This window comes from Peromyscus eremicus, chromosome 9 (genome assembly GCF_949786415.1).
Source record: "Peromyscus eremicus chromosome 9, PerEre_H2_v1, whole genome shotgun sequence".
NCBI classification, from domain to species: domain Eukaryota; kingdom Metazoa; phylum Chordata; class Mammalia; order Rodentia; family Cricetidae; genus Peromyscus; species Peromyscus eremicus.
In genome coordinates, this window is record NC_081425.1 from 73,235,726 (window position 1) to 73,251,449 (window position 15,724).

The 15,724-nt window shown below is 46.1% G+C and overlaps 2 long non-coding RNA genes across 2 annotated transcripts in view; one reads left to right on the forward strand and one right to left on the reverse strand.

The window, feature by feature from the left end:
- The window catches only part of LOC131919494 (uncharacterized), a 56,586-nt gene that overhangs the window by 21,094 nt on the left and 19,768 nt on the right, over positions 1 to 15,724 (reverse strand). The window contains exon 3 of the long non-coding RNA XR_009381268.1: positions 15,545 to 15,643. This is a non-coding gene — a long non-coding RNA (uncharacterized LOC131919494). The remainder of the gene's footprint in view (positions 1 to 15,544; positions 15,644 to 15,724) is intronic.
- LOC131919493 (uncharacterized) lies at positions 11,318 to 12,301 on the forward strand. Its single transcript, XR_009381267.1, has 2 exons — positions 11,318 to 11,411; positions 12,106 to 12,301. It is a non-coding gene; the product is annotated as an uncharacterized LOC131919493 (long non-coding RNA).

Consider the following 15,724-nt stretch of genomic DNA (forward strand, 5'->3'; position numbering starts at 1 on the left):
AAGCCCCACAAAGGAGCTCGGACCCTGGACCAACAGAAAGCCAGTGTGCAGCATGCTGCTCTGAGCCCTTCCCTGTTCAGCTCTATCTCTCTCGGAATTCTGTGCCTGTTAGTAGCCTAGTTCACGCCTTCTTTTCAACTTCTAGGAAAATATGCTAACTGGGTTCTCCATCTCTGCCCTCTCTCTGCCCTACATTACCACCACCAGGTTTATTTTCTTGCTGGTGGGACACAAGCCCCATCCCAGCTCCATGACTGCTGCAATTCCCCTGGTTTATGGGCTAGCTTTAGCTCCAGTCTGATATCCTACACAGTCTGTGCTTTGGGTCGAGTCCTTCCTCCCCACCTTCAGAAGGTCCTACCATCCCTACCATCCAGGCAAGCTGATCATCTCTCAACTTACCCTGGTCTGCCCTTATGATGCCTTCTCAACTCTTTTATCCAGGATGCCTCCTCCAAGGGCTCTTCTTATTGGTCCCCATCCCCGCTCTTCTTTGAATCCCTGTGGTGCATGCGTCATACTCCTCTAGTGGCCTGTGTGGTACGGTCATTGCCTGTGCTATGTGATCATTCAGCACCATCACTTCCACCAGCCAACAGTTCTCAACACCAGGTAGTAGGGACCATTTTATGTCCCACCATCCCCAGAGGTATCTGGCATGTGGCAATGCCTGGAGTCACTTTCAATGATCTCAGCTGGAGAGAGGGTGTTATCAGCATCTTGTGGACTGAGGTCAAGAGCATTGCTCAACCACTATAAATTCATCAGACCACATCCACAGCATGGTTGTCAAAAAGGCCAAAAATTCTGAAGTTGAGAGGTCATGTTTTAGGCTTAAAAGCACCTGGAGGTGGAGAACAAGCTTATTATTTAGTTTCCCCCTGAAACAGCCAACATGGTAGCTTAATACATAGTCACTTCTAAATAGTTTCAGGGATAAAAATGGCACCCTTAGGATGTAGGAAAGGGATAAGTTTTAATTAGGAAAAGCAATAAGAAATATTAGTTAATTTCAGGGAGGAAATCATGGCCTAAACTTTTTTGCTATGGGCATGGTAAATTAAGTTAGTATTTTATGCTCTGTTGTTGTGTTTTCTTCATGATATTTATCATATAAATCCACCAACTTACATAACTCATTGGGAAGGCAAGGGATTAATTAGGCAATTTCAAGATGCATAAATACATTAATAATGGCAAAATATATACAGTGATTGGAGCACACATTAAGAGAGCTAAATCAAAGATAATACAGCAGATCAGGGTTTTCAGGAGAAGAAGGGCTTGCAGCAGCACCCAGAGGTTCTGTTTGTATGCAACCACGCTGCAGGCTCCAGTCCTGAGCCCTCTGTCTGTTTCAGGGCTCTTCGGTGTGTCGGTCATACCCTCCATGAACTCGCTTTATTGCATGTGTGAGCGTGATATGAAGGGTCACAAGAGGTCACTGCCTTAGCAAAGACTTGACACCCTCAGCCGTCGAAATGGTTCCTGTCCATACAATGAAGACAACTGTCTGGAAATGGATGGTATTTGGGACTCACTAACTGTGAAGCACCCACGGCAGGTCAGGTTCAGGCTAAACAGCAGCTCAAGACACCCTTGGAATCACCTCTTACATAGAGAAATACCACCACCCTCACCACCCACCACCACCACCACCACCTCTACCACCACCTCTACCACCACCCACCACCACCTCCACCCACCACCACCACCCACCACCTCCACCACCTCCACCACCTCCACCACCTCCACCACCACCACCACCACCACCACCACTACCCACCACCCATCACCACTACCACCACCACTCACCACCCATCACCACTACCACCACCACTGCCACCACCACCACCACCACCCCACCCACCTACCCCACTGTCCAAAGAAGACTTTCCTCAAGGACATATATTCTTATACTGATAGCCTAGGCTCTTACTGAGAATTAACCCAGACGAACCCTTTCATTTTCCAGACGGGGAAGCAGAGGCAAAGGAGTCAGTATGGCCCCCACAGGCAGAGAGCTGGTGATTGAGTGGCCTGCCTGGGAAGCCTTCTGCTGTTACGGTGTCTCCATTGCTTTCTGGTGTGAACCTATTTACTACTCCTGAATGGACATCATACTAGGCATACCTCTCTCCTAGTTACTGACTTTATTTCAAGTATCATATGCTTCTAGTGGATCTTATAATAAAGTGGGACTGCCACACCCTTAACAAAATGCAGACATATTGTGCCTCGAGTGCAGTGGTCAGTATGGGTAGCAGCCAGTGCCTAACCAGGAAAACAACAACTCCTCCGTGTTGTGCAGAGGGCACTCAGCACCAGCCAGAGGTCAAAGGCTACTGGAAGGATCCAGGTGAGAAGAAGACAAAATGCAGAAGTGCTTGAAGATAAGGAGCCGTTGAATGTCTCTAGAAGACCAAAGCAGGGAGTGAAGTCCCAGGGCTCATGGACAGTGAGATCTCGAGGCTGCCACTCAGGGCAGCTACTGATGCTACCGCTGCCCAAAGTTATAGTGTGCTCTAATAAGCTAGCCATGCGGTTTACGGACCTGCTGGCCAATGGAAGAGAGGTGGGCACAGAAGACAGAGTACTGAACTGAGTGACCACACAATGTCTGGCCCACTCACCAACTGAAAATCCTGTGAACATCTGTATAAAAGCAAGTTGCACCTGTATTTATAAAAAGCATCCACACCACCCCCACTGCACCTCTATCCCTTTATCCCCATCTACTTCTGTCCCTGCCTCATCATACACTGTGGGCCAAGCACTAGGATGATCATTGGGGGTGCCCATTGAACCAGACGGCACCCCGTCTCCCCAGGGAGGCAGATAAGACAAACTTTGGGCTCTCCCCCACTCTTCCTTTTTTTTTTGTTTCAGTGTTGCTTTTTCTATTCCTAATTTTCCCAGGATAGTAATTCCCTTATTTAAATGACATGCAGATGCTGCTTAATATTCATGAATCAGAATGCTGTTTACCCTCTCTCCTTAAATGTAAATTATTCGTCTAATAGGATGCTATTCCAAGATGAAGGAGGCGCTGGTTAATGAGAGCGGGAGAATTTCATAGTCTTTTCCTTTGCAGCTGAGACTCAAGAGTCGGTCAAGTTTTTTGTGTGTGTGTTTTCATTTAATTGGCTTGAGGAATGTTAATAAATGCTTTGTCAAAGCAAAAATGTATGAATCCATAGCTCATAGATTTTTTTTTCCCCCAGACCTTTCTGGGGGAGGAAAACTAATTTCATTCATTCAGCTAATTTTATGAGTGGCTAACAGAGTATCAGGTGCTGAGTACACAGAAGAAACAACACAGGCCTTGTTCTCAAGGGGCTTGTCAGCCAGATGAGGCTGACAGATTAACAGTGCCAGGACAAAGTACCTGACCGGGGTAGGAGGGAAGAACACACACAAAGAATGTCACCTCCACTCGGGAACTCAGGGAAGGACTCTGAGAGAAGGGAGACTCTGGATGGATCTGAGGGATTCAAGCAAGTCTGAGGAGTGGAGGAGAGGAAGAAGACCTTTCCACCCCGGGGGCTCCAGCTTAGGGATGGTCACTGGATGGGTGTCAAGGAAAGCGTGGGAATGACGTCTGCCGGGGATAAAATGAGTTGACATCATGGTAGCGGAAGTTGGATTGTGGAAGGTTTCAAACACTAGGCAAAGTCTTTATTCTGCGTGGAGTTCACACACACACACACCCCAGCTTCAGAGGGGGAGAGTAAGACACTCTGGGAGTAACTTGGAAGGGATCAAGACAGGCCCCGGGACCACCTGGGCACGCTGGGGCACTAGATGAGAAGCAGCAGGACCTGGTATGCAAATAGAGTGATAATGGAGAGCAGAGAATAGCCCTGGCATGATGGCACACACCTGTAATCCCAGCATTCTCAAGGCCGAGGCAAGAAGAGCTCAAACTTGAGGCCAGCCTGGGCTACATAAAGAGACCTTGTCTAAACAACAACAACAACAACAACAATGAACATATCAGAGAGCCCAAGTCATAGACACATAAGCCAGTTAATAAAATACAGTGCGAAAGGGCTGGGGAGGTTGCTCAGTGGGCAAATCCCTTGGCATGCAAGCAAAAGGCCCCTCCTCGTTCAGATCCCCAGAACCCGTGTAAAGTGATGTGTGGCTGCACACATCCATCGCAATATTCTGACAGCAAGATGGGAGTCGGAGAGAGACTCCTCAGAGGCTCACAGACAGTCTAGCCTTGCAGAGGCAAACAATTAGAAATTGCATCTAACAAGGGAGAAGATGAGGACCAGCACCCAAGCTTGTCTTCAGACCTACACACACACACACACACACACACACACACACACACACACACACACACACACAAAGTGTTCAGGGGAAAGAGGAAGCTGAAATGATTCCTGGGAAACTAATTGGGTAGCAACAGGATGGTGGTCCAATGACCAAGGCAGAGAGGTAGAGGAGCCGGGCAAGTTGACGAGGCCAAGCACTGAGGTAGTGGGAGACCGCCAAAGGAGAAGAGGGGTTCAGATTTGAACATACTTATTTTCAAATGCCTAAGGAATGTCAAGGTGAGAAAGTCCAGTGTATGGAGGGAACATGGCCACAGGGCTCAGTGGACAGGCCTGGGCTGGCTGTGTGGCTCAGGGAGTTTGTGGGTTTATACATTGAAGCCACCAACATGAAAGAAATGGCTGAGGGAGAAGAGAAAGAGGCCAAGGGTGAATCCTGAGAACACCAACACTTAAAGGTTTTACAAAGTGAAAGAAACCCCAGATAAAAGAAGCAAGGCTAGAACTCTTGGAGTTTGAAAGAATCCGTGTTAACTTTGCTCATAGACATGTAGCATGTGAGTTGCTTTTCCTGCCAACCTGGGAACATCTAGACTATACAATTACCTTCCCCATTCCCCATGCCCGACTATCACCAAGAACTTTCCCGTTTTGTTCATTTGCATGCTATGGTAGTTTATTAAATGAATGGTTAATGCCCAGTGGTACAAAGGAATCAGGAAGATTCTTCTTCAAGGCGGGCATCCTGGAACATGTATCACGGGGGGCGGGGAGTGGGGGGAGGGCATCGGCTGTCATGTTTTTAGCTCTCTGTGGTGTTGGAGGCAGTAGTTAATCTCTGTGACCATGTTTCTTAAGCAGAAGAACTGGAACAAAGGTATTTCTAACTGGTGAGACCTAGTTCTTAAGTATATAGTCTCCTAGTGAGGAAGAATAATTTTTTTTTTCTGGCAGACTGACTGTCCATCCATGGACAATAAATCCAATGTCTTATGCCTTTAAGGAAATCATATCTTTAAACTATCCAATTATTCTTCTATCACCCACAAACATTTTGATACGCCATACATTTCAGTGGCTCTAACGGGAGGCCAGCACTACATCCTAGGCCCCTTGTTTGCTGTTTCTGTGTCACATGTCACATGTGAGCAACCACGAGGAAGCCAGCAAGGCATTCTGTGCCCCTGCGGCACTACTAAATTGAGAAGTACACTTCACCGTGGAAAATTTGCCTCACTGGGTAACCGTCTGCCAGACCATCCTATACCTGTCTTCAGAAACCTTTATGAGGAGTGCTGTGAGCAGTCTTAAAAGAAGAGAGAATCCCCTAATAGGGTTTCTTGGGAGCTGCTTGCCTGGATGTGGCAGCAGGAGGCAGGGGGGGCGGGGGGAGATTGAAGGGACAGTGATAAAGAGAGGGAGGGAGAAGGAGAGAGAGGATAAGAAAGCAAAAGAATAGAGGGAGAGGGGGAACCGCTGAGAGATTGGAGAAGGTGGAAAGAGGGAGAGAGGGAGAGAGAGAGAGAGAGAGAGAGAGAGAGAGAGAGAGAGAGAGAGAGAGAGAGAGATTGAGAGAGAAGAGGGGGTAGAGAGGGTGAGATGAGAGGGAAGAGGAGGTAGAGAGGGTGGGAGAAAGAGAGACAGGAAAAGAAGGGAGGGAAAAGAAGAAAGAGGCTAAGAGGGAAGAGGGGATGGGGAAAGAAGAAAGTGTAGGGAAGACAGAGGAAAAGGGGAGAGAGAGGAAAAAGAGGAAGGACAGAAGGCAGACAGAGGGAAAAATGGGGGAGGAAGGGGTGGGAACAGGGAAAGGGAGGGAGAAAGAGTTAATGAGGGGCTGGGGCTCTGTGGCAGGATCTGAAAGTCTCCAGAAAGAGATGAGTAAATCAGTGTGCATCAGCCACACTGTGGCCTGCACCCCAGGCAAGAGCCGCAGCCCAGCATCCATTGCTCTGCCACCACGCCCCGTTATGAGCATCCCCCCCGAAGACCCTGGGATTGAGCGCAGTTTTTCAGGTAAGAACTTAATAACTCAATTGAATTCCACCACGGTCTCCTGGCAAGTGGAGTAAAGCTTGTTTTCCATTCCAGTGACAAAGCAGTGACAAATAGGTCTACAGTCTCTTTCTGCACTGTGAAATTCACCCTTCAGCCCTGTCTGATAGGAAAGCCATTTCTAGAAGCAGTTTGCCAGAAAAAGGCAGGTGTTAACGGCTGTTCTCCCAACCCTCAGGCCTGGCACAGAACTGGCAAAGAGCTGACCCAGCAGTTTGGTGGCCTGACAGCACCTGATTTTCCTTATGATCTGTCTGCTCCCCAAAACAACACAAAGATGGCCATCCTGCAACTGAACCCTCCCTCATTCCAAGCTTCCCTGCAGGGAATTAGTTCCGAGGACTCTCAAATATAAACCAGAGGACACTAGAAAAGGCTGCCAGGCTTGTGCTTTGAACACTTGCTCCCTGGCTGCTGGTGCCCTTTCCAGAGGCTAGGGAGCTGTTTAGGAGGTGAGGCTAGCTGGAAGACGTAGGTCACCAGCAGAGGCCCTTGGGTGACAGGAAGTCCTTGTTGGTGTCTCACTCTCTGCCTCTTTGTCCAGAGATACGTAAACAGCTTCATTCACTGATGTTCCTGCCACCATGAACTGAGATGCTGTACTCTGTCTTCCCTCTCCCACAGAGACCCTCTGTAATCAAGGGCCAAATTAAATCTTTCCTCCCCAGGTTCTTTCTGTCGGGTATATTTCGTCACAGAAACACCAAAGTAATTGGTGTACCCCAAGACCTTACATTAGGTTCAATGTTGACTTCCAAGAACCACACACAGGGGAGCTGAAGAATGGAGAAGCAGCTTTTCCTGCTGCTTCCTGACACCTCCCCCTCCCCAGCCACAGGAATCCCAGGTTGCCTTTGAATCCTGATATTCAAAGAGGCCACCTGAATGTTGACCATACAGCAAGGAACAAACCAAGAAGGTACCTCTTTGGCTAGCCTGGTTTACATGAGTTTCAGGAGAGCCAGGACTCCATAGAAAGACCTTGTCTCAAAAAAAAAAAAAAAAAAGAAGAAGAAAGAAAAGAAAAGAGGAAGGAAGGAAGAGAGAGAGAGAGAGAGAGAGAGAGAGAGAAAGAGAGAGAGAGAGAGAGAGAGAAGTAGGAAGAGGAGGAGGAGGATTAAGAGTCACCTTCAGGCCAACTGAAGGTAGCACAGGAGTAATCAAAGTCAGCTTTTAAAAAGACAATTATGTGATTGCAGCATCCAGGGTCCTGGGAAGACAAGGAGCCCAGCCCTGAATCCAGATTCAGGCTCCGTCACTGGTGGTTACATCTTAGAGCTGCATAGCATCTCCCGCCTTTAACTCCCGTCTCCACCCATAGTGTTGGATAAGCAGTGCTTTGATTTGCATTTTCTTGCTGTTCTAGAAAGCAGAGCAGTTACCTGAGATTTACTGGAGAAGTTACATGGCGAGTCAGGGTGAAGGACAATGGTCACCAAACTTCCCAAACCTCCTGAGTTTCCAAGGTGCCTATGGGTGTCAGCATCCTGTTCTACTTACAATAAATTCCTATCTCTCCCACCCTGCATGCCTGCCCTTCCCCAGCTCAAAGAGGAAGGTCTCACTGAAATACATTTTCCCAAGTACACCTCCAAACAACAGACAAAAGGACACCTTCAAATTCTGATGTTCCCCAAGGCCCACTTGAATTGCCACAATAACCCTCCTGTTCATTTCAATAGCAGACAGCATTTTGAGGACAAGTAGGCTTGTTTAATAATTGACCATAAAAACACATAATGTGCAGATATATATATATATCAGACCGGTCATGCACTAAAAATAATTGAAATGAAAATTTGATCCATAATAAATTTTCTAACAAAGTGCTGCGGCGACAAAAAGAACTTGAAATTTCCGATTTATACACATATTTTTGTTGAAGAAAAGAATGATAGGGTGAGTCATAAAAGATGTTCAAGCAGAAACATATACATCACGTTGGGGCAAAGTTCTGCAGCAGAAGTGGAACGGAAATGCAATATCAAAGAGGAGAGTAAGCACCACGGAGTGTCTAACTGGCACAAAAGAGCTTGTCCTTGGGCGTCCTGAACTATGGGCGTTAAATCACTGAGGTGGTTAGACAACACTGGGTAGACTTAAAAGAGTGACGTAACAGTTTTATTCCAAAATTGCAATATTTACGAGATGTCAGAAATCAAATCTTTGTAAACCATTTCACTCAGATGAGAAGCATCTTGAGAAATGAGTCAAGCTTCCAGAAGCTTCAGGGGCTCTTCGGAGAGCTTTATCTCAGAGCTGCAGCCAAAGGGGAGAGGACTACGAGGTGACAGGGACAGAAGGAGGATGCTCCTTGGGCTCTTCCTGACCTGTGCATGGCATGTGGGACTCCAAAAGTTTCCATGCACCCCAACTCAGGATATGAAGGTGCTGATTATCTCAGGAGGGCAGGTGACCAGATTCAAACAGCATCAGGAAGTATGTGCCATCCCAGAAGACCATGTGAGTTCATTTATTTCTGGGCCCTCCACCCACAGAGGTAGACCAGCACAGCCATTGGCAGAGTGCAGCCAGTGCCCCCAAGTTCCATGCCCTGACTGGGAACCTAATGACTTCTGTGCATACAGAGAACTAGCCTTCATGAGAAGAAGTGAGAAACCCTGCAGGAACTGTCAACGCTATTTAAATCTACAACGTTCCTCACTGCACTTCATTTCAGGCCTCAGCTGGGGAGCTATTTTGAAAGCTGTGAATCCTTTATGAGGTGGGGCCCAGCTGGCAGCAGTAAGTCACTGATGGTGGGTCTTTGAAGGCAATAGTCACCCCAACCCTTGTTTTCCAAGATGTAAGGGTGTCAACCACCAACTCCACCATGCCTTCCCTGCATGCTGGACTGAAATCTCTTTGTAACCACAAACCAAATTAAGCCCTCCTACCCTTCAGTTGCTTCTGGTAGGTAATTTGGTCACAGCAGTGGACAGGCTATTCAGGAAGAGGGAAGGTTGACAAATGACTCTTGAGTTACGTCTGAGGAGCAAGAGTGGTCAGGTGCTATCGCCCAGTAGCTAGTCTATACAAAACAGTTATGTACTGTGAATTTCATAACGCTAAAAGAAAATACCTAGAAAGTTTCTTCCATTAAGAAATAGTAACTATTTCACAAAATGATGTATATTTAACCTGATGTAAACATTATCCAATGAATACATGTATTGAACATATTACATGTTACTACATATTACCTTCTTAATATAGAAAGCTTTTATGTTCTTTTGCTGAAGTTACAAAACAAATTAACTTTAAAATTTTTAAGTAATATAATAGCCCTAATAAGAGGTTGGGCTTAGAAAACTTTGACTGTTTAAACAGGAACAAATCCATAAAGCAGAAGAGATTGAGCCATTAATCGGCAAGATTCCGTCTCGTGCTAGCCAGCAGGCTGAGAAGTCAGCGGGTTGATGTTAGCTAGAGAAATGAAGAGGCTGCATTGTCACTGTGCACCTGAGTCTGCATGAGTAAATCTGCCACTTTATTATACCTGGAAACCGGGGTTAATGACAGTTACCTTGTAGGGTTCCTGTGAAAGCACAGCAGGATGTAGGTAAAGTACCAGCAGGAATGTGCAAAATGCTTCTGTTCCCAGGGCTTGACAGTCACCTCTGCTGCCTTCCAGGGGCATGGGGAAGACACGCAGCAGTCTGTGTGACACCTCTGTGTGACCCTGGCACTCAGAACCTTGACACCCACTCTGAAGAGTCAGGAAGACTCTCTGGTACCTACGGTCGCTGCTCTGGGCTGCAATATCTTACAGAGATTGAGAGCAAGCCGCTCTGAGGAATGTTTGCCCTTGGTCCTCAGAGTCAGTCCTCTGGTAACTGGAGTATCATTTCTAGTAGACTCAACATTCCCTCAGAGTAGGAAGGCTCCCAGGGATTACATTCCCCACATCACCAAGCCCCCCAGGAACCCCAACATGCCTGAATCCAAGGAAGTGTGTTATGCAACAAACCTGCAGATATCTTCACTGTCAGTCCCTGGAATCAATCAAGGCTTCTAGGCCTCCCTCAGGCCTCTCCCCAAGCCTTGAGCCTCCTTTTATGTGTTTTTCCTCAAGGAAGACCACCCAAGTTGTAAACAGCTCAGGATCCACAAACTCAGGTTCTGCCTATCCAGACTTCTGTCTCTCCCAGTGATGCTTTGAAGCAACTGGACCTCTCAAGCTCTTACTGTGAGAAACAGCAACCAGGTGTCCCTGGCAAATGCCTGTGTGACGTGCATATCTGTGCAGACCATGCAGTGTGGAATGTGGAGGCTCAAAGTTCATGTTGGGGATGTGTGTATGAGCTTGAATGTGTATAAGTGTGCATGTACGTGTGTCTCTGCTTGCTGCATGCAGATGAGAACATAGGTGTACCAGCACTGAGAGGAAAAAACACTTTCAAGTCAGGTCTTCTCACCAACGCTCTCAGATAATGACCGAGCCAACAAAACAGTAAGTGTCCACCAAGCGCCGGCAATGTGCTGTGTATTCTCAGTCCATGTCGGAGAGCCTTACAGCCACACTGGGGTAAGTGCGTGCCTTTGGCACTTACCTAACAAAATCTACCTTCACGTGGCCTAAGCCATCTACAAACTCCTCCCCCAGAAACTGACCCCCAGCTCAGAGACAGCATGCCACCCTGAGCGCTCACCTACATCGGAGCCCCAAGACCTCCTCATAATCCAACAACTGAAGGGCTAACCCCTGACAAAGCAAGAGATATTTAATGCCATTTCTCCTTTCAGCTGGAATTGTCTCTGGTTCTGATGGTCTTTATAGAGGTCAGTAAACAGAACCCAGGAACAGTGACCTTTCTGATCATGATACCATCTATAAAGAAAGTCCAAATGTGTCTAGATGACTGACCCTTCGAATGTGCCTCACCACTCAGAACCACAGCAGAATGCGGCTAGCAAAGAAAATCAAATTCTAGAATTTAAGTCTAAACAAAATGCTGATTATTGCATGAAGGATAAAAGGTAGAATTCATTAACAGCAGCTTTCCCCTAATGCACTTAAAAGAATCACATACAATAACTGATGTTTCTAATGGCTCAGCATTGTGTCCCCAGGTAAATGGATTCCTACCACTCATTCACTCACTCATTCATTCATTCATTCAGTGAAATGAATATATACTGGACGTTGACTCTGCCAGGCACAGTTCCAGCTGCTGCAGTGAACATACAAGTGAACATAAACATCTGTCTATATGAAGCTGACATCTGGTGGTGGTAGAAGACCCTAGGGTAGGGATAGGCACACACAACCTAAAGCGGGGTGAAGGGGCTGCGGGAAGAACTGGACTGAGACGCTGTCTTCACAGGCAGAGGTGGTGTGTTGGCTGAGAAGACAGATCCCAGAGATGAGAGCAGGCAGCATATCTTGTAGTCAGAGCGTGTGTGTCAGGAGCTGCAGGAAGGCTGACGTGGCTTCCATCTGAAACAGCTGGGCCAAGTCAGCAAAGACCAGCGTGGAAGTGAAGGGCTGGAGGGAGCCAGAACTAGTCTAAACTACCGGAAGCAACATTGTCTTGAGACAGCATTCAGTACGCCCCACGTGGAGTATAGACTCAGAATCTCCCTGGCTCTTGCAGAGAAGTCAGCCACAGAACGTGAAACCAAGTTTAGGAGCTCCGAACACATTTCGGATTGGAAAACAATGTCCCTCTAATATCCTGTAATTTTAGACCAGGGTGTATATAAACTGGATTCAGTACATAATGTTTCCTTGTCACTGAATAAAACTGGTTTTTTGTTCCCCAAGCCGAGAACGAGGACATGGTGTCCACAGACTTAATTCCTGCCTGACTTGGATTAAGCCTTCAGACTGCATCACCACCTCCCCGAAGGCTCTCAGAAGCACCTGCTACTGATAGCCTGGCATTAAATACTGTCTGCAAGGTTACACACTGATGCTGACCTCCCAATTCCTGGTAATAAACATGATTGGCTCAAAAGAATAGTAAACCTAACTCAGGACCTTTCTTCACCCAAACAGCCATACTCTTTGAATTCCTACCTCTTCCTTCAATGACATAGCCCTTATCTTCAGAAAATGAAAAGGATCATCTCAGTTTCCATGAGTTATTTTTCCCATTTGGCTCTCCTGCTAAGTGATTCAGTAACTACAACCCAGGAAGAGCCTGGGTCTTAGGACTCTGGAGAATGTGGCAGAAAAAACATCCAAGAAAGATAGCCATTCATATGGGAAATCATAGGTCATGTGGTGTGCTTGGTTGTCGGAAGTTATCAGGTGACCTCTCAACAACAGACTATAGCTGCTTGGGGAGAAATTGCTCAGTGAGGCCATTCATCTCTCCAAGATACCTCGGCTTCCTCTCCATGTCAAAGAATAGTCTGGAGAGAATTTAGTTAGTCATGGGCCCATTTCCCAAAGTTGCCAAGAAGTTTCAATTGTGTTTTTAAATTAAAATAGCTTGTATTAAAAGGAAGCATTCTGAGCTGGAGAGATAACTCGGCAGCTAAGACCACTTCCTACTTTTCACTCTTCCTGGGTTCAGCTTCCAATACCAACATTGGCCTGATCACTCCATATTCTAAGGATATGACTAGCTTTTAAGAACATGTGCACATACATGGCACGCACACACACACACACACATTGATACAAAGTGAAAAATTAATCAGTTAAATTAAACAATAAAATATATACATAAATAGAAACACTTTTATGCTAGAAATATCTATCCAGAAAGGCATGATTAAAATGAAAAGACAAAACTTCCTGCTATCACCATCCAAAAAGGTCACATACTAAAATTTTGGTGAACTTCTTTGCAAAATTCTTTGTATGCCCCAGTGCACACACAAAATGCCTACGTGACATGCATATTTGTGCACATCATGCAGTGTGCAATGTGTAGGCTCAGAGTTGGTGCTGGGGATGTGTGTGCATGGTGTGTGTGTGTGTGTGTGTGTGTGTGTGTGTGTGTGTATGTGTGCATGCGTGTGTGTATCTCTGTGTGTTGCATTCAGATGAAAGTGCAGGTGTACCTGCACCCACGCACACATATGCAGAGGCCAGAGCAAGAGACGAGGCATCTTCCTTAACCAGTCTCCACTTCATTTTCTGAGGCAGAGTCGCTCAGTGAACACAGAGATGGCTGATTCCAGGTAGTCTGGCAAGCCAGCTTATTCTGTGGACCCTTTGCCTCTGCTTCCTGGGGACTAGGATTACCAGAGGCTACCATGCTTGCCTGGTTTTTGCATGGATTCTAGGAATCCAAGTATCAGTCCCGTAAGAGTTCAAGCATCTCCTCCCTCTCCACCTTCTCATCCAGTGTGGACTCCAGAATGCCCACCATTAGCCTCGTCCTCACTGCCACATGCCCAGTGAACTCCCTGTTCCTTCTCAACTGAACACCTTTTTCTTATCCTTACCCACAAGCTCCAAGAGGCTGGAAATCATGTCTGCCCTGCTCACCACTGATCAAATGTTCAGGCACATTTGAGTAATGGCCAGCCAAAGAACAAATGAGGGCATTCACGTATCACTGAGGGTCCTGTACCAGCGGGACCCTGAAATGTGCGTTTCTAGCCTGGAGCTTGACAGCTACCTCTTCCAGAGATGTTGTGTCAGCCTTCCGGCTCTGTGAGAGAACTCAGAGAGGGTCCTTGGACAAGATCTTGTTTCTACTCTGACACACAACTTCCTTCTGCCTGGACACCAGGTTGGATGCCAAAGAGCAGGAGATTACAAGAATTCTAGGCATCTGACTGATGTCACAAGGTGGTATTCCATTTAACACTTACACGTACTAAGAGGTGAGAATATCCCCTTCATGACTGTCAAACAACCCTAATAATAGGCACAATTTATGATAGAGGTCATATCTTTTCATGAGCCTCATTATTTTAAACCACTTTTATAGTAATGAAAAATCAAATGTACCATAAATTGTTTTTTCACAGTGCCAATTAGCAGGTCCCTTTAAGTACTGCATCTAAATCTGAAACAAGCTGTGTGTGCCCAGGAGTACGTAGCTGTCACAGGGCAAGTGTCTGAAAGGTAAAATCATGTTAATTTCAATTTATTTTGATAAGCTGCAAAGATAGCCTATTTTTATTTAAAGCACTGCTTTTATTAGAGCTAATGTCTTTAAAAGCATTCCTGGATTTTTTTTTTTTACTGTCATTATTTATCAATTTCCCCAATTAAAAAATAATGGCTGGCATTTTCCTACAAGTTTGAAATGTAAATATTGGTGCTGGCCAGCAACAATCTTTGGGATAGGGAAAACACCAGAATTTTCTCTTTCTTCTGGATGCATTACCTATGAACATTTGTTAATTATCTTGCTTTTTACAACTGTCTCTGCTCTGGGTCTATTTATTGAAAAATTTCTTGTTCTCCCTCAGTGATCTCCTTCTTAAAATACTTCTTATTTCAAGCTTTTTTTGTTCCTAGCATAGACCTGGCTGCCAGTCCCTGGATGAAGATGAGGAAAAGGTATCTAGCTTGGTTGTTGTCTCTGACCTAGGGCAAAAATCAGCTCCAAGTTCATTGTCTTCCCCAGGCTGCCTTCTTCTGAGCTGCTATGGCCTGATAGGATCCCTATCTGTTCACAGGAGCTCCCTATCTCTTGGCCACCACTTTTAAAGCAGGCCTGGTCAGAAATTGAGTGCTATAGTAACCTCCTCTTTCACTTGGGCCCCCCTTCAATCTCATGCCCATAAAAATTAGTCATGTCTCTTTCCTAGCAAATGACCCAGCATGGCTGGCTGGTAAAGGTCAGACTGGGTTATGCTTCCCCCAAGATAACCCTGCTCATCAGCTGTGGGAAAAGCAGCATTCTAGTCACCCAGGAATAAGCCACAATCACCAAGAGGTGTCATGCCCTAAAATTTTGTTTTCGGGATTATAAATTCCAGTTCCGGAAGACAAGCACTCCCAAAACTAGTATTAACAAGGCAGCGATTTGAGAAGACACTTCTGAAACTAAACCTGATAACTTAGTTTAAGGCTGGTACCGGTGAATGCTTTCATATCTAAGAACAAAAGCAGGTGGTGGTATCGGGAAGCTGAGGGGATGGTCCCAAGCTTAGAATTACTGGCAGTCCCCTCACACACGAGCTTAGGAATGGAAACATCACAGGCTTTACTCCACGGCCAAAGGTAGGCTCTCAGAGTTGTGCAGCACATGTCTCATGAAACCAAGTTCAGTAAAGGTTAATGCACTTACCCGAAAGCCTCTGGAACAGTCATGGAAGGATGTAATCACAGCTTTCCACTTGCAATATTGTTGGAGATGTTGCTGTATGTAAGTCCAAAGTTTGGAGAACTACAGTTTGAAACAATGTGATTTGATTAAATGCGTGAATTCACAGGCATGTAATTCATGGTTTTCATAACATGGTATGAA